Source organism: Polyodon spathula, chromosome 60 (assembly GCF_017654505.1).
Source record: "Polyodon spathula isolate WHYD16114869_AA chromosome 60, ASM1765450v1, whole genome shotgun sequence".
NCBI classification, from domain to species: domain Eukaryota; kingdom Metazoa; phylum Chordata; class Actinopteri; order Acipenseriformes; family Polyodontidae; genus Polyodon; species Polyodon spathula.
In genome coordinates, this window is record NC_054593.1 from 112959 (window position 1) to 131893 (window position 18935).

Below are 18935 nucleotides of genomic sequence, written 5' to 3' on the forward strand. Positions count from 1 at the left end.
ATAACCAAATAAGACTGATCATTTCCCAATTATATTTGCCATCAGCTAAACAAAGTATTTATGTATTTATTTGTTTATTTATTTAATTGTATACATTAAAATGTTTTAACAAACTAAAGCACTGTGTCATTCTGAGCAAATAATAGATCTTAATGCTGTTGTAGTATAACATTGAGAGCGCACTACTTTAGTTTTTTAAATTTTATTATTATTCTGATTGTCTTTATATAAAAAAAGAAACATATCAAGTTATTTGGCATAAATACTAAATACCAAATGTTTAAATCATTCCATGAAAGGAAATGTGTTTTGGTGGTTTTATTTTTGTGAATTACGGTAATTTAAGTGATTTTCATTTGTCTTTCTTCATTTGCGCATGTATTTGATAACTTGCATGATGTACTGTATACCGTGATATTAAGGTTAACGCGGCATTTTTTAACGGTTATCATACTGTGAAAATTTCATACCGTCCCATCCCTAATATATTTGGTTATTGTGATTAAAATCCTTCTCAATGTAGAACAATTGCGTATTCTTTTAGATTTGAATATTCGTTACATATTTTAGAACAGTCATGTATATGAATACGTTAACGCAGTATTTAGATGTCACAATTCGACGAGTGCTATGGCAGGTGAATTAGTCCCAGTGTGGCTCTACACCCTGTTGACAGTGCTATGTCAGGGGTTCCTATTCTTTCCCATCCTCTGTCCATGCAGACAGACACATATGCACACACAATCACACGCACGCACACACACACACACACAGTGTCTGTGCTATAACAGTGTCTGTGTATTAAGAACATAAGAACATAAGAAAGTTTACAAACGAGAGGAGGCCATTCGGCCCATCTTGCTCGTTTGGTTGTTAGTAGCTTATTGATCCCAAAATCTCATCAAGCAGCTTCTTGAAGGATCCCAGGGTGTCAGCTTCAACAACATTACTGGGGAGTTGATTCCAGACCCTCACAATTCTCTGTGTAAAAAAGTGTCTCCTATTTTCTGTTCTGAATGCCCCTTTTTCTAAACTCCATTTGTGACCCCTGGTCCTTGTTTCTTTTTTCAGGCTGAAAAAGTCCCTTGGGTCGACACTGTCAATACCTTTTAGAATTTTGAATGCTTGAATTAGGTCGCCACGTAGTCTTCTTTGTTCAAGACTGAACAGATTCAGTTATTTTAGCCTGTCTGCATATGACATGCCTTTTAAGCCCAGAATAATTCTGGTCGCTCTTCTTTGCACTCTTTCTAGAGCAGCAATATCTTTTTTATAGCGAGGTGACCAGACCTGCACACAATATTCAAGATGAGGTCTTACTAGTGCATTGTACAGTTTTAACATTACTTCCCTTGATTTAAATTCAACACTTTTCACAATGTATCCGAGCATCTTGTTAGCCTTTTTTATAGCTTCCCCACATTGTCTAGATGAAGACATTTCTGAGTCAACAAAAACTCCTAGGTCTTTTTCATAGATTCCTTCTCCAATTTCAATATCTCCCATATGATATTTATAATGTACATTTTTATTTCCTGCGTGCAGTACCTTACACTTTTCTCTATTAAATGTCATTTGCCATGTGTCTGCCCAGTTCTGAATCTTGTCTAGATCATTTTGAATGACCTTTGCTGCTGCAACAGTGTTTGCCACTCCTCCTACTTTTGTGTCGTCTGCAAATTTAACAAGTTTGCTTACTATACCAGAATCTAAATCATTAATGTAGATTAGGAATAGCAGAGGACCTAATACTGATCCCTGTGGTACACCGCTGGTTACCACACTCCATTCTGAGGTTTTTCCTCTAATCAGTACTTTCTGTTTTCTACATGTTAACCACTCCCTAATCCATGTACATGTGTTTCCTTGAATCCCAACTGCGTTCAGTTTGAGAATTAATCTTTTGTGCGGGACTTTGTCAAAAGCTTTCTGGAAATCTAAATATACCATGTCATAGGCTTTGCAATTATCCATTATCGATGTTGCATCCTCAAAAAAATCAAGCAAGTTAGTTAGACACGATCTCCCTTTCCTAAAACCATGTTGACTGTCTCCCAGTACCCTGTTACCATATAGGTAATTTTCCATTTTGGATCTTATTATAGTTTCCATAAGTTTGCATATAATAGAAGTCAGGCTTACTGGTCTGTAGTTACCTGGTTCAGTTTTGTTTCCCTTTTTGTGGATCGGTATTACGTTTGCAATTTTCCAGTCTGTCGGTACCCCACCCCTGTGTCAAGAGACTGCTGCATGATCTTGGTTAGCGGTTTGTAAATTACTTCTTTCATTTCTTTGAGTACTACTGGGAGGATCTCGTCCGGCCCAGGGGATTTGTTTATTTTAAGAGCTCCTAGTCCCTTTAACACTTCTGCCTCAGTTATGCTAAAGTTATTTAAAACTGGATAGGAACTGGGTGACATGTGGGGCATGTTGTCAGTATCTTCCTTTGTAAAAACTTGTGAAAAGTAATCATTTAACATATTTGCTATTTTTTTTTCTTCCTCTACGATTTTGCCATTTGTATCTCTTAAACATTTAATCTCCTCTTTGAATGTTCTCTTGCTGTTGTAATCTCTTGCTGTTGTAATCCTGGGGTACTAGCTTCAGTACCCCAGGATTTTCAATTATGTTTAAAGTGTGTGGCACTTACAAGGTGGGAGAGAGTGGGAGAGGAGCGCCTCTCCCCCTGGGACTAAAAGGGATTAAAATTGTGTTTAATCTCAACACAATGTGTTACAGGACTCCAGTATACAGAAAGAAAACACAAGTAGTTTATTTTATGCAGTTACATCAACTTTAAATGCATCAGCAGTCTAGTACTGAGAGAACAAAATGCAATTCTAGTAGTCTCTGTGAGGGCAGAGACACACAAGACACACAGAGGAACACACAGAAACACAGGCACACAGAGACACACACAGAAGCACACAGACATACAGAGACTCATAGACACACAGAGCAACACACACAGGCACACAGAGAAACACAGGCACACAGAGAAACACACAGATGCACACAGACATACAGAGACACAGACACACAGAGAAACACAGAGAGACACAGAGGAACACAGTCACACAGAGGCATACAGAGACACACAGGAACACAGGCACACAGAGAGAAACAGAGAGAAACACATAGGAACAGAGACACAGAGGAACACAGAGAGACACAGAGGAACACAGTCACACAGAGGCATACAGAGACACACAGGAACACAGGCACACAGAGAGAAACAGAGAGAAACACATAGGAACAGAGACACAGAGGAACACAGAGAAACAGAGGCACAGAGACACACAGAGGTACTGGAACAGATGGTCTTCTATCGCTGCTCCTCTTCTACAGCTGCTCACTAACCTATTCCTCACTCCCTTCTTACACACCCTCTCACTACGTGACCTTGTGATCTAAACTCCTTCTTCAGCTTACAACTTATTTACAGCCTATTTTACGATCCTCCATCCTGTCTCCTCAGGACACTGTTGACAGTGTCTGTGATTATCGTCTATTTCCCTGAGATGGGGTGCAATTATTTCATATCCTCCTCTAGCTCTTATTTATGTCTATTCAGGGAGTTGTTTACTAGGCATTGCTATCTCAAGCTTATTTTGAGAACAGAGCCCACATGTGCAGTAATATTAACACATAGAGTTTAACATCTTCAATCCACTTTCCTGCACCTCTCTGTTACACTTTGGATGAGCATTCTAGAACAACATTGTAAGAGTTTAGGAATCTGCCTTTCAAATCTCCTTCTCTCGTCTCCCTTCCATTTCTTTCAGTGTTCTCCTCTCCCTCAACCCCATCTCCCTTCCTCTCTCTTCCACCCTCTCTTGCCTTCCCTCTCTCTCCCCTCCTCTATCCTTCTCTTTTCCCCTCTCCTGTAATGTCAATGGGAATGCATATGCCAGGTTATCACTATTTAGTGCGAGTGCCTGGCTGTATGTTACACTGTTACACATATCTACAGAACCGTATCGTGCTGAAAATAGTCTGTTAGCCAAAACAAAACATCACAGAAAAGATGTATTCATTTATTTTTAATTTTTCAGATTAGACTTTAAATCACTCATGAGCTCCAGTTCTGTGTTGGTTTATTTTTTGAGGAGAGTCTGAACCAGGTACACATTCTTTCACTGGCAGGCAGTGTGTGGACGTGTTCCTCAAGGGCTGTTTCTCAGGTAACGCTGCAATAAAACCAGGAATTGTACTTTGACCTGTATTTTAGCTTTAGACAGGCTGCTTCAGGCTAGAAAGCTTATCAAACAAATTGAAAGTTCTTTACAGGTTGTGTAATCTTTAGAACACACTTCTCATATCTAAACTCGGCTGTACTGAAGCGGTTTGAAAAGCTGTTTCTATTTATTCTTGAAAGAGTCTGAGAGCTGAACTGAAGCACAAAGACAGAGTGCAGGTGAAAGTGAAAGCAGGTAAGCAGACTCGAAATCTGTGGGTTTAAAGTTACAATAGCTAATGGAACAGCTTGCTTCAACAGTAAGTAGAGGGGTTCCGAAAAATATAGCTTTACCCATCCCTACGTGTTGCTACAACTGTTTAAATAAAGTACCTGTAATTATTCTTTTCATTGCTAACATCCTGACAACTTTTTACACTTATAACTTTAAATTTCTGTTTTCAAAATGGCCTCTCTAGTGCTCTGATAGTGTCAGGATTATTGCCGACGTTGTCAAACAGGTAACACAGCGATAACGATCCATGATGTGGTACGGGACAGAAAAGCCAGAACACTTACTGACTTGGTTAGTTAATCAGTAGATGTTTTAATGAAGTAAGCTAACTTACATTCACCTCTGTTTTCCTGAGCAATGTAATGAAGACACAGTCTGTGATTGAGATGAGAAGTGATATTGTTCAATGCTATGTGGTTTGCAGTGAGAGCAATGTAATGAAGACACAGTCTGTGATTGAGATGAGAAGTGATATTGCTCAATGCTGTGTGGTTTGCAGTGAGAGCAATGTAATGAAGACACAGTCTGTGATTGAGATGAGAAGTGATATTGCTCAATGCTGTGTGGTTTGCAGTGGAGAAATGTAATGAAGACACAGTCTGTGATTGAGATGAGAAGTGATATTGCTCAATGCTATGTGGCTTGCAGTGAGAAAGGTAAATCAGTAGCTATGTAGTCGGAGGAGCTGGAATCAATTCATTAAATGATGAATGGAAAATTACCTTAAATTAACAGGGTCCTGGGAGACAGTCAACATGGTTTTAGGAAAGGGAGATCGTGTCTAACTAACTTGCTTGATTTTTTTGAGGATGCAACATCGATAATGGATAATTGCAAAGCCTATGACATGGTTTATTTAGATTTCCAGAAAGCTTTTGACAAAGTCCCGCACAAAAGATTAATTCTCAAACTGAACGCAGTTGAGATTCAAGGAAACACATGTACATGGATTAGGGAGTGGTTAACATGTAGAAAACAGAAAGTACTTATTAGAGGAAAAACCTTAGAATGGAGTGTGGTAACCAGCGGTGTACCACAGGGATCAGTATTAGGTCCTCTGCTATTCCTAATCTACATTAATGATTTAGATTCTGGTATAGTAAGCAAACTTGTTAAATTTGCAGACGACACAAAAGTAGGAGGAGTGGCAAACACAAGACAAAGGTCATTCAAAATGATCTAGACAAGATTCAGAACTGGGGCAGACACATGGCAAATGACATTTAATAGAGAAAAGTGTAAGGTACTGCACGCAGGAAATAAAAATGTACATTATAAATATCATATGGGAGATATTGAAATTGGAGAAGGAATCTATGAAAAAGACCTAGGAGTTTTTGTTGACTCAGAAATGTCTTCATCTAGACAATGTGGGGAAGCTATAAAAAAGGCTAACAAGATGCTCAGATAGTGAAAAGTGTTGAATTTAAATCAAGGGAAGTAATGTTAAAACAAGGACCAGGGGTCACAAATGGAGTTTAGAAAAAGGGGCATTCAGAACAGAAAATAGGAGGCACTTTTTTACACAGAGAATTGTGAGGGTCTGGAATCAACCCCCCGTAATGTTGTTGAAGCTGATACCCTGGGATCCTTCAAGAAGCTGCTTGATGAGATTTTGGGATCAATAAGCTACTAACAACCAAACGAACAAGATGGGCCGAATGGCCTCCTCTCATTTGTAAACTTTCTTATGTTCTTATGTGAGTCCACATTGTGGGAAACACTGCAATGGAAAAAAGGTGTGTGTGTTTATCTTTTTTACCTGGAGTTCAAAACCACATAGATTATCACTGAGCTGGAGAGGAGCCTGTTTGTGAACGCTGTCGAGTCAAACCCCATAGATTATCATTGAGCTGGACAGGAGCCTGTTTGTGAACGCTGTCAAGTCAAACCCCATAGATTATCATTGAGCTGGACAGGATCCTGTTTGTGAACGCTGTCGCGTCAAACCCCATAGATTATCATTGAGCTGGACAGGATCCTGTTTGTGAACGCTGTCGCGTCAAACCCCATAGATTATCATTGAGCTGGACAGGATCCTTCTTGTGAACGCTGTCAAGGCAAACCCCATAGATTATCATTCAGCTGGACAGGAGCCTGTTTGTGAACGCTATCAAGCTTCTAAGGTTAAGACTCAAGCCTGCCCGGATCCAGCACTAAACATCCTGTGCAGCTCTAATATTTATCACAAACTAGTATCTTTAATACAGTTTATTTTTTAATTGTTTAACAGTTCCTTTTTTAACCCATGCACTGCTCCACACACTGAAAGCCATAACCCATGCACTGCTCCACACACTGAGAGCCATTTCAACCAGCTTCTCTCTATAACCCTAACCCATGCACTGCTCCACACACTGAGAGCCATTTCAACCAGCTTCTCTCTATAACACTAACCCTAACCCATGCACTGCTCCACACACTGAGAGCCATTTCAACCAGCTTCTCTCTATAACACTAACCCTAACCCATGCACTGCTCCACACACTGAGAGCCATTTCAACCAGCTTCTCTCTATAACACTAACCCTAACCCATGCACTGCTCCACACACTGAGAGCCATTTCAACCAGCTTCTCTCTATAACACTAACCCTAACCCATGCACTGCTCCACACACTGAGAGCCATTTCAACCAGCTTCTCTCTATAACCCTAACCCATGCACTGCTCCACACACTGAGAGCCATTTCAACCAGCTTCTCTCTATAACCCTAACCCATGCACTGCTCCACACACTGAGAGCCATTTCAACCAGCTTCTCTCTATAACCCTAACCCTAACCCATGCACTGCTCCACACACTGAGAGCCATTTCAACCAGCTTCTCTCTATAACCCTAACCCATGCACTGCTCCACACACTGAGAGCCATTTCAACCAGCTTCTCTCTATAACCCTAACCCATGCACTGCTCCACACACTGAGAGCCATTTCAACCAGCTTCTCTCTATAACACTAACCCTAACCCATGCACTGCTCCACACACTGAGAGCCATTTCAACCAGCTTCTCTCTATAACCCTAACCCATGCACTGCTCCACACACTGAGAGCCATTTCAACCAGCTTCTCTCTATAACACCTAACCCATGCACTGCTCCACACACTGAGAGCCATTTCAACCAGCTTCTCTCTATAACCCTAACCCATGCACTGCTCCACACACTGAGAGCCATTTCAACCAGCTTCTCTCTATAACACTAACCCTAACCCATGCACTGCTCCACACACTGAGAGCCATTTCAACCAGCTTCTCTCTATAACACTAACCCAACCCATGCACTGCTCCACACACTGAGAGCCATTTCAACCAGCTTCTCTCTATAACCCTAACCCATGCACTGCTCCACACACCGAGAGCCATTTCAACCAGCTTCTCTCTATAACCCTAACCCATGCACTGCTCCACACACTGAGAGCCATTTCAACCAGCTTCTCTCTATAACCCCATGCACTGCTCCACACACTGAGAGCCATTTCAACCAGCTTCTCTCTATAACCCTAACCCATGCACTGCTCCACACACTGAGAGCCATTTCAACCAGCTTCTCTCTATAACACTAACCCTAACCCATGCACTGCTCCACACACTGAGAGCCATTTCAACCAGCTTCTCTCTATAACCCTAACCCATGCACTGCTCCACACACTGAGAGCCATTTCAACCAGCTTCTCTCTATAACCCTAACCCATGCACTGCTCCACACACTGAGAGCCATTTCAACCAGCTTCTCTCTATAACCCTAACCCATGCACTGCTCCACACACTGAGAACCCTAACCCATGCACTGCTCCACACACTGATGCATAATTCAACCAGCTTCTCTCTATAACACTTCAACCAGCTTCTCTCTATAACACTAACCCTAACCCATGCACTGCTCCACACACTGAGAGCCATTTCAACCAGCTTCTCTCTATAACCCTAACCCATGCACTGCTCCACACACTGAGAGCCATTTCAACCAGCTTCTCTCTATAACCCTAACCCATGCACTGCTCCACACACTGAGAGCCATTTCAACCAGCTTCTCTCTATAATCCTAACCCATGCACTGCTCCACACACTGAGAGCCATTTCAACCAGCTTCTCTCTATAACCCTAACCCATGCACTGCTCCACACACTGAGAGCCATTTCAACCAGCTTCTCTCTATAACCCTAACCCATGCACTGCTCATTTCACACACTGCTCCACACACTGAGAGCCATTTCAACCAGCTTCTCTCTATAACCCTAACCCTAACCCATGCACTGCTCCACACACTGAGAGCCATTTCAACCAGCTTCTCTCTATAACCCTAACCCATGCACTGCTCCACACATTGAGAGCCATTTCAATCAGCTTCTCTCTATAACCCTAACCCATGCACTGCTCCACACACTGAGAGACATTTCAACCAGCTTCTCTCTATAACCCTAACCCATGCACTGCTCCACTTTTTATATTTGAAATATGTTGTGTATGTGTTGTGTGTGGAATTGGTGATGGCCCCTCTAATTATGTCCAGTTGTAATATGGAGAATAGCTGCAGCTCGCATGCTCAGTGTTAGTTATGGTTTTTTACTGTACATATTGTGATAATGGAAAAGAATGGTTTGGAAATATCTCATATATATATGATACTGTGTTTACTGTGGGGTATTTGGATCAGTGTTGCTTGCTAGCACCATTTAATATTGAAATAACAGAACTAACTGACCGAAACTGAAACCTGTCTTTTACTGAAACAATAAGATGTACAGTAAAAACCATAAGAGCTGTCTGTGTTTGTTTGTTTGTATTTTTGCACGAGGATTGCACAGCATTTCACGTGCAAGTAAAAAGTAATAATATGTGAGCAAAGGGCATTGCACTTTATTAACTCACGTGCAGTGGTACCGAGACTCCAATTGAATGATTGATTAGCAGTCGAGTCTTGGTACAGGTGCATAAGAACATAAGAACATAAGAACATAAGAAAGTTTACAAACGAGAGGAGGCCATTCGGCCCATCTTGCTCGTTTGGTTGTTAGTAGCTTATTGATCCCAAAATCTCATCAAGCAGCTTCTTGAAGGATCCCAGGGTGTCAGCTTCAACAACATTACTGGGGAGTTGATTCCAGACCCTCACAATTCTCGGTGTAAAAAAGTGTCTCCTATTTTCTGTTCTGAATGCCCCTTTTTCTAAACTCCATTTGTGACCCCTGGTCCTTGTTTCTTTTTTCAGGCTGAAAAAGTCCCTTGGGTCGACACTGTCAATACCTTTTAGAATTTTGAATGCTTGAATTAGGTCGCCACGTAGTCTTCTTTGTTCAAGACTGAACAGATTCAATTCTTTTAGCCTGTCTGCATATGACATGCCTTTTAAGCCCGGAATAATTCTGGTCGCTCTTCTTTGCACTCTTTCTAGAGCAGCAATATCTTTTTTATAGCGAGGTGACCAGAACTGCACACAATATTCAAGATGAGGTCTTACAAGTGCATTGTACAGTTTTAACATTACTTCCCTTGATTTAAATTCAACACTTTTCACAATGTATCCGAGCATCTTGTTAGCCTTTTTTATAGCTTCCCCACATTGCCTAGATGAAGACATTTCTGAGTCAACAAAAACTCCTAGGTCTTTTTCATAGATTCCTTCTCCAATTTCAATATCTCCCATATGATATTTATAATGTACATTTTTATTTCCTGCGTGCAGTACCTTACACTTTTCTCTATTAAATGTCATTTGCCATGTGTCTGCCCAGTTCTGAATCTTGTCTAGATCATTTTGAATGACCTTTGCTGCTGCAACAGTGTTTGCCACTCCTCCTACTTTTGTGTCGTCTGCAAATTTAACAAGTTTGCTTACTATACCAGAATCTAAATCATTAATGTAGATTAGGAATAGCAGAGGACCTAATACTGATCCCTGTGGTACACCGCTGGTTACCACACTCCATTCTGAGGTTTTTCCTCTAATCAGTACTTTCTGTTTTCTACATGTTAACCACTCCCTAATCCATGTACATGTGTTTCCTTGAATCCCAACTGCGTTCAGTTTGAGAATTAATCTTTTGTGCGGGACTTTGTCAAAAGCTTTCTGGAAATCTAAATAAACCATGTCATATGCTTTGCAATTATCCATTATCGATGTTGCATCCTCAAAAAAATCAAGCAAGTTAGTTAGGCACGATCTCCCTTTCCTAAAACCATGTTGACTGTCTCCCAGTACCCTGTTACCATATAGGTAATTTTCCATTTTGGATCTTATTATAGTTTCCATAAGTTTGCATATAATAGAAGTCAGGCTTACTGGTCTGTAGTTACCTGGTTCAGTTTTGTTTCCCTTTTTGTGGATCGGTATTACGTTTGCAATTTTCCAGTCTGTCGGTACCACCCCTGTGTCAAGAGACTGCTGCATGATCTTGGTTAGCGGTTTGTAAATTACTTCTTTCATTTCTTTGAGTACTACTGGGAGGATCTCATCCGGCCCAGGGGATTTGTTTATTTTAAGAGCTCCTAGTCCCTTTAACACTTCTGCCTCAGTTATGCTAAAGTTATTTAAAACTGGATAGGAACTGGATGACATGTGGGGCATGTTGTCAGTATCTTCCTTTGTAAAAACTTGTGAAAAGTAATCATTTAACATATTTGCTATTTTTTTTTCTTCCTCTACGATTTTGCCATTTGTATCTCTTAAACATTTAATCTCCTCTTTGAATGTTCTCTTGCTGTTGTAATATTGGAAAAACATTTTGGAATTGGTTTTAGCTCCCTTAGCAATGTTCATTTCTATTTCTCTCTTGGCCTTTCTAACTTCCTTTTTGACTTGCATTTGCAGTTCTGTGTACTCTTTCTGTGTACTTTCTTTTTGGTCCTTTTTTAATGCTCTGTAAAGTGCCTTTTTTCGCTGAATATTTTTTTTAATTGATCTATTAAACCATTTTGGCAATTTAGTTTTACATTTAGATTTGTCTACTTTAGGGATATAATTGTTTTGCGCCTCTAGTACTACATTTTTGAAGAACAACCATCCTTCTTCTGTGGGTGTTTTCTCTATTTTACTCCAATCTACTTCTGTTAGTCTCTGTTTCATACCTTCATAGTTTGCTTTTCTAAAATTGTAAACCTTAGCTTTAGTCTTTACTTTTGAGGATTTAAAAAACACTTCAAATGAGACCATGTTGTGGTCTGAGTTTGCCAGTGGTTCTCTGACCTCTGTTTTAGTTATTCTATCTTCGTTATTTGAAAAGACTAAATCAAGGCATGCCTCCCCTCTAGTGGGTGCCTTCACAAATTGTGTTAGGAAGCAGTCATTTGTCATTTCCACCATTTCTATTTCATCCTTCGCGCTACCCACCGGGTTTTCCCATTTTATTTGGGGGAAGTTGAAATCCCCCATTAGTATGGCTTCTCCTTTGCTACACACATTTCTAATGTCATTGTATAACAGATTATTGTGCTCACCGTCTGAATCTGGCGGTCTATAGCATGCTCCTATTATTATGCATTTTGAATTTTTGTCTGTTATTCTGACCCATATTGATTCGGTTTTATTTTCTTTGTCCAGGTTTAACACCTGGGCTTCAAGACTGTTTCTTATGTATAGCGCTACCCCTCCTCCTCTTCTGTCCTGCCTGTCTTTCCTATACAGTGTATACCCACAAATATTATATTCGTCCCCATCACTCTCAGACAACCAAGTTTCTGTAACACCTATCACATCATAGTTACCTGTTAGTGCAGTAGCTTCAAGTTCTAGAATTTTGTTTCTGATACTTCTAGCATTTAGATAAATACATTTAATGGTTGTCTTACCTGAGTTGTTGTTCTTGTTTTGATGCGGTCTCCCTTCTGTTTTTTTGTTGATTTCTCCCCCCTTCCTTTCTAGTTTAAATGCTTCCGAACCTGCTCGAGGATCTTTTCTCCAAGTAGACTAGTTCCCTTGTTATTTAAATGCAGTCCATCCCGTCTATACAGATAGTCCTCGTTGTAGAAAGTGGTCCAATGATCAAGATAGGTGAAGCCTTCCCGTGTGCACCACGTCTTCAGCCATTGGTTTTGATTAATTATTTCCAGCTGTCCATATGGTCCTTTGCAAGGTGCCGGTAGTATACCAGAAAATACCACAGTTTTGGTTTTCTCTTTTAATTTCCTTCCTAGCTCTCTGAATTTGTTTTGCAGGGATTTTGGTCTGTCTCTTCCAATGTTGTTTGTACCGATGTGGACGACTACTACCGGGTCGTCTCCTGTTCGTTCTAGGAGCCTGTCCACGTTTTCAGTGATGTGCTTGACCGAGGCTCCCGGAAGGCAGCACACTGTTGTAGTAAGGGGGTCCAAACTGCGAATTGAACTTGCTGTGTTTCTCAATATGGAGTCCCCAACAATCATGACCTCCCTTCTTTTTACTGTCTTGTCACCACTGTCAATAGGGTCCTGGATGTTGTTCCTTTCATTCTCTTGTTGTTGGTTCTGCTCATCACAATTCTGAAGTGACTCAAATCTGTTGGTTGTTTTGATTTCTGGTGGTGTTTGACGAAGTTTCTTTTTTTCCCTGCTTCTGCCCACCTGAACCCAGCTGTTCTGACCTTCTATCTCCCTGGTGGCTTTCAGTCTGTTAGGGGTGATGCAGACTTCCATGAATTGTGGGTGTGCCAGTTCCTCAAGATCTTGTTGCTGTCTCACTTCTTCCAGCTCCATTTCTAGCACACTTACTAGTTTATGCAAATCCTGGATCGCGCGGCACTTTACGCACACTTGGTTTAGCTCCGCTGGGTTTTCTCGGATTTCCCACATCAAGCAGGTGTCACAGATTACTGGCTTGAAGACCATGTTGAGGGTTTTTTTTTTTTTGAAGTTTAGTTTCTTCTGCAGCCGTCAACCTGCTTTCAATCTGCTTCGAAACTGCTCTGTACTTTTCCACGCTGTACTTCTCCCACTCGCTGTCGCTTCCACTCGCTGTCGCTGGGAAGACTGCCTCGTTTAACTGCGTTGTTCTGCTGTGCTGTCGGCTCCTCCCCTCGCCCGTGTCTCAAAACGGCGCTGAATTTGAATCAGCTGCTCCGAGTTTCAGCTTGTTTGTTATCAGAAAAACACACGCGGCTGTGTTTCCCCAATGTCCTCTGTTTTCTGATTAAAGCAATTCAAGATGCAATTTCTCCTTTCTGCTTCGAAACTGCTCTGTACTTTTCCACGCTGTACTTCTCCCACTCGGAGAAGTGTGGGAGAACAGCATGTTTTCACTCACTCGCGGACAAGCAGCATGTTTTCACTCACTCGCGGTTGGGTGTTCAGTGAATGGAGAACGGGATAGGAGACGGAGGCAATAATTGTGATCATAATAATATTAGTAAAATATCTGCTCACTGTGTTTTTGTTTAGTATTAGTCCGTTTTGTTTGTCTCTTTGTTTTGGCTGCCAGTGCCGTGTCCTGTTTTTGTCCTGTTCTATTTTGTAATAATAAACTGCGCAGCAGCGCATCCATTTATCATTTCCTCTCTGTACTGTGTGTTTCTTCTGGTCTAACGTCCCCACTACAGCCATCTTTGTGACAAGTGGTGTCAGCAGATGTGGGATAACAGCGCCTCCAAGCATCGGACCAGGGATACTGAGGGTGGAAAATTCATTAAAAAAAAATGGGATGGGATGGGAGGAAGAAAGGCAGCCATGCCTTAATTGCCAGGAGGAGTTGAAGGAAGGAGGGGCTCCATGGTGTGCCTCCTGCTTGGAGTATGGGCACCTCCGGGAAGTTTGCCCCTATGAAGACCCTCTCTTTTTGAAGGCCCTCGATCAGGGAAAAGTGGAGGATGCGGAGGAGTGGCTTCGTCTGAAGGCCACGAGACCAGTCCACCGCCAGGAGCTGCCTCTGCCTCCTCCAACTGCCGTTTCTAATTTAAAAACAAAATAAACATTAAAAAAAAATAAAGAAATGTAAGGCTGGAGCTGGAGAGATGGCTTCCAGGATCTGGATGACCTCCTCGGTGGTCTAGAGGACCAAGGCTGTGCCTTGCCTGTGGGGAGTTTGGGCAACCGGTGGTGCGCTGCCCCTACCAAGAGGGAGAGGAGGAACTGGCCCAGGAGAGGAAGGTGAGGAGGAGGCAGAGAAGGGGAAAGGGGAAGAGGAAGGCAGAGCGTCCACCTCCAGAGCCAAAGGAAGAGCCGCACCAGTCCCCTGCAAGAGAGGGAGAGCCGCACCAGTCCCCTGAAACAACGATAGACTACACGTCGCTCCCACCTCCACAGCAAGGAGACTACACGCTGCTCCCACCTCCCCTGGTAGGAGCAGAGCAGCAGGACCTGCCTCTGCCTCTGCCTCCGCCACTTCCACCGCCAGGAGCAGGGTGCAGGGCAGGTGGAGCTCCCCCTCTGCGTCCTCGCAGAGAGCAGGCAGCAGGAGGTGAGGTGCCTCTGCCTCCGCCACCTCCACTGACAGGAGCAGAGCAGCAGGAGCTGCCTCTGCCTCTGCCATCTCCACCGCCAGGAGCAGGGCAGCAGGAGCTGCCTCTGCCTCCATCGCTAGGAGCAGAGCAGCAGGAGTTGCCTCTGCCTCCGTCACCTCCGCTGACAGGAGCAGAGAGCAGAGCAGCAGGAGCTGCCTCTGCCTCCTCCACCAGCAGAGGGTGAATGCCTGCTGGGTCCCGCACTTTATTAATTCATGTGCAGTTGTACCGAGGCTCCAATTGAATGATTGATTAGCAATCGAGTCTCGGTACAGCTGCATAAAAGCAGCATGTTGTCACTCACTCGGGGTCATGTGTTCGGTGAGTGGAGAACGGGATTGGAGACAGAGGTAATAATCGTAGTTAAAATATCAGCTCAGTGTGTTTGTCCGTGTAGTCTGTTTTGTTTGTCTCTTTATTTTGGTGAAAGTACCGTGTCCTGTGTTTTGTTTGTATTTACAACCTTTTATTTTCTGCTCTGTTTAATTATTAAATCCTGAGCGAGACCAATCGCTTAGCTTCACCAACGTCTGACGTCACCCACTGCAGCTGTCTTTGTGACACAGCTCCAGCACAGATTAAAATGAATCACACAGAACAGTGTGTGGTTATTTCAGCTCCAGCACAGATTAAAATGAATCACACAGAACAGTGTGTGGTTATTTCAGCTCCAGCGCAGATTAAAATGAATCACACAGAACAGTGTGTGGTTATTTCAGCTCCAGCGCAGATTAAAATGCAGTATGAAAAACACAACTAGTTAAATGAACAGGATGTTATAAACATGTTATTAATATTACAACTACATGTTTTCGATGTTTAAAACATATTCTGTAGCTTTTAATAAAGATCCTGACAACATTAAGAGTAAAACAATTTACTAGACACATTGGAAACATTGCAATAACAGTCTGTTCTCAATAAAAGTACACAAACAGAAAGTCAACGGCTTAACCTGGCCTTTAAGCTCTAAGATTTGCGCATGTGTAGAAAGGCAACGCTAACTTATTTCCCATGACAAGTGTCTTGTTCAAACTGTAAACAGCTTCTCAGTGTAACTTCCCTCTCTGTCTCTCCCTTTTGATACAGTATCTGAACTGAAGAAAAGCTGCCTTGGCACTTCATAACAGACATTTTAATCAGCATTTGTTTAATAACTAAACCAATATTCGGCCTGTTATGTGGTTATCTTTCCTAATGTATTTACTTTTTTGCTGCGAGGGGAGCTGCAGCTTTCTCTGGGGCGAGCCCATTCCCTCTTCTCCTCTCCTGACCCGCTCTCCTCTTTTTTTGGTTTTGTTTTGTTTTTTTTACATTACTCTTCACCAGCTTTTATTATGTAGAAACCATGGATAACTACATTGAAATATTGGCATCAATCACGTGCTTTTTGTTACTATGGGAACAGGGTTAAATTAATACGGCTTCATGATTTGGAGGAAATCTTCATACTGTACATTGACGTAACCTGTGATTCAGAAGTGTAATGGGGGGAAATCTCCTGTTGTATGGAATGACTGATGACTCCGATCAGCAGCAGTTCTCACACAAACACAGCAACCTTGAACAAATTCTCTCCCTAATCTTTTACAAGCGCAACTGCATCAAAGCAAAACAAAGTCACGGTGCACTAGAACATTTTGTGTGAACAGTAGCAAAACAAAACAGTATATGAGAAGCAAAGCAGGCTATGAAAGGCAAAACAGTCATCTTGCACTAGACCGTCCTGCCTTGGAAACATCACGTGATCCTCTTTAAGCCTACAAGTGCTGACCTGGGTATTGGCTGCCTCTTGGACCTTCGAATAGACGGTCCACGACATGAGGCAAAGGTTACCAGCACTTGCCCCTATGCGTCTGTATCAGCAAGAAATATATGTAGCATTCTGCACGCAACCATGTTAGTGAATTCGCAATAACACTATTAGCATATTAACAGTTTGCATAAGTAACCTTGAACATTCTCCACAGGGGTTGCATCACTCAATGCCGGCACTTCATCTGTGTATCTTTTATTTAACCAGAACAGTTTTGCACACATTCCACACTTTATAATCTTCCATTGTTCTTGCACTCTTTGTACAAGTCAATTGCTGGTATCTTTCCATCCTCTGTTCTTAGTCTCTTCATTGCGCATGTGCAGTGAGCCAGAAAAGCAAATTGGCTCCTACAGACCATTTAGTCAAAGGGCCATACCTTTGTCCTTTTGCTCATTCTCTGTCTTCTGTACCTCAAGGCAGAGGTCACCAGTACTTGTATTGAGGTGTCCTCTTCTTTTAAATCATTAATGTTGACCTTACTCCTTGAGTAATATGGCGTTCACATCGTCGGCGCCTCGTGGCATGTTTCATGTGGCTAAACATAATCATTATCAACTCCAAACCAAAATCCCGCTCGCGACTCGAGCTCCAGGTTTTGACAATCTTTGCAATGTCCTGATACATGCATGTACTTCTGCTAGACTTCCTGTGATCTATTGTTGCCGGCCATAATGGATGTATTATTGTGGACCCCAGTGTGACTGTGTAGTTCACATATATACAATAAAAGACAATTGTTTCACATGTTCTTGCTCACATAGATGTAAGTACAGTGGTGATGCATCAATGTGTCATTCGTTCAAAGCCGTTAAGTGGAAACAGCAGCGAGGAAAACGAGTGCTATAGTCATCGCGTTAGTATATATGCATTACAATGTCGTTATATTGGGTACAACAAACAAGGCTGTACAAACTATAATTTCCTACCCACCCCACATTGTACAAAGTATATGCATGGTTACCTTCTTGTTGGCCCAATGGTTGAACCCCCTTTACCACCGCAGGTACTCTAGAAGTTCCCGAGGGTATTCAAATTTGATAGGTGATATTAATGGTATGATATAGGCCTCGATACGGGTGAGGATGGAGTTCCATACATCAGCAGCCCATTCGATACCTAAACCACCTGCCTTAACATGTTGGAGAGATTTTCTATGCGACACTGGTAAATGTCCAAAGAGGAGTGTGGAAGGGTTGTGGGTAATTCACTGACCAGGAGACAGACAGGTGTACTTGAAAACACCACACAGGTGCCCAGTTTTATTTTGAAGGGTGCCTTATTTCTTTTTAGCCCTGTTGGTCTGTGGTCTGCTTACCAACTATGGTAAACAGAACCACGGGAATACCATATGATGGTACGACAGTTCAGGGTGCACGTGCACTCACAGGTGCTTCAAACAATAATTCAAAAATAGAAGGCAGAAAGTAAAAGGGAAAACAAAACAGTAACAAAACTATAAAAAAAAGGTGCTGCACTTTGCAGCAATATCCCGGTCGCCACTGCCCGTGCGACCTGGATCACCGTCCTACGCTGCCGGCTACCTAGCCTGCTCAGCTATACTTATTCAGGGGTCTGCCCAAGGGTTCCCCGCCCTCACTGTCTCGCTCTGAACCTCCGTTCTGTTCTCTCCAACTGCTTCTCGGTCGTGGACCAGCATTTCCGCACTCTCGGTGCATTTAAAAGGGCAGACCTGAGGAAACAACAGAGCGTTAACTTATAGAGCTAACAATCTCCCCCAAGACCCACCTCTCAGCCATTCAGAGAGGGGGGAAGTCCACACACCCACTTTCCCACCTCCCCGTGTCACTGCCATGACTCACAGGCGGTTGTTGGACGACTGCTGCCCTCTTCCTGCAGCACAGTGAACACGCCAGCAGAGTCAGCACAGATCTCCCCCTGCTACAGGAGATTATTTATGTTTCGGTCAAAATGGTTCCCCATGGCCATTCCCATACGGTAACACCTTTCTTCATGTTGTGTTACATTAACATCATCCCTGATAGCCTGTAAGAGGGTTTTGATAGACTTTACCATTAATTGTATTGCATTAGCTGCATGGTGCATCCCCGTGGCGGAATGCACCATGCCTTTTGCATTCCATGTATTTGTTACATCGTTATCTCGGAATTCAGCGTTTATTCCATTCGTGGTAGATTGGGCTGACCCAAACCATCCCACTAATTCAGACAATATGTCACATTGGTTACGTGTTCTACTTATTGAAGCAATCGTACTTTGTTG

General features: G+C 42.4%; 1 protein-coding gene across 1 annotated transcript in view; it reads left to right on the forward strand.

Moving 5' to 3' along the window:
- Positions 1–4269: 4269 nt before the first annotated feature.
- The window catches only part of LOC121307884 (GTPase IMAP family member 8-like), a 43934-nt gene continuing 29268 nt past the window's right edge, over positions 4270–18935 (forward strand). Inside the window, exon 1 of the mRNA XM_041240200.1 lies at positions 4270–4433. The gene's annotated coding sequence lies outside the window, so the exon portion shown is untranslated. The remainder of the gene's footprint in view (positions 4434–18935) is intronic.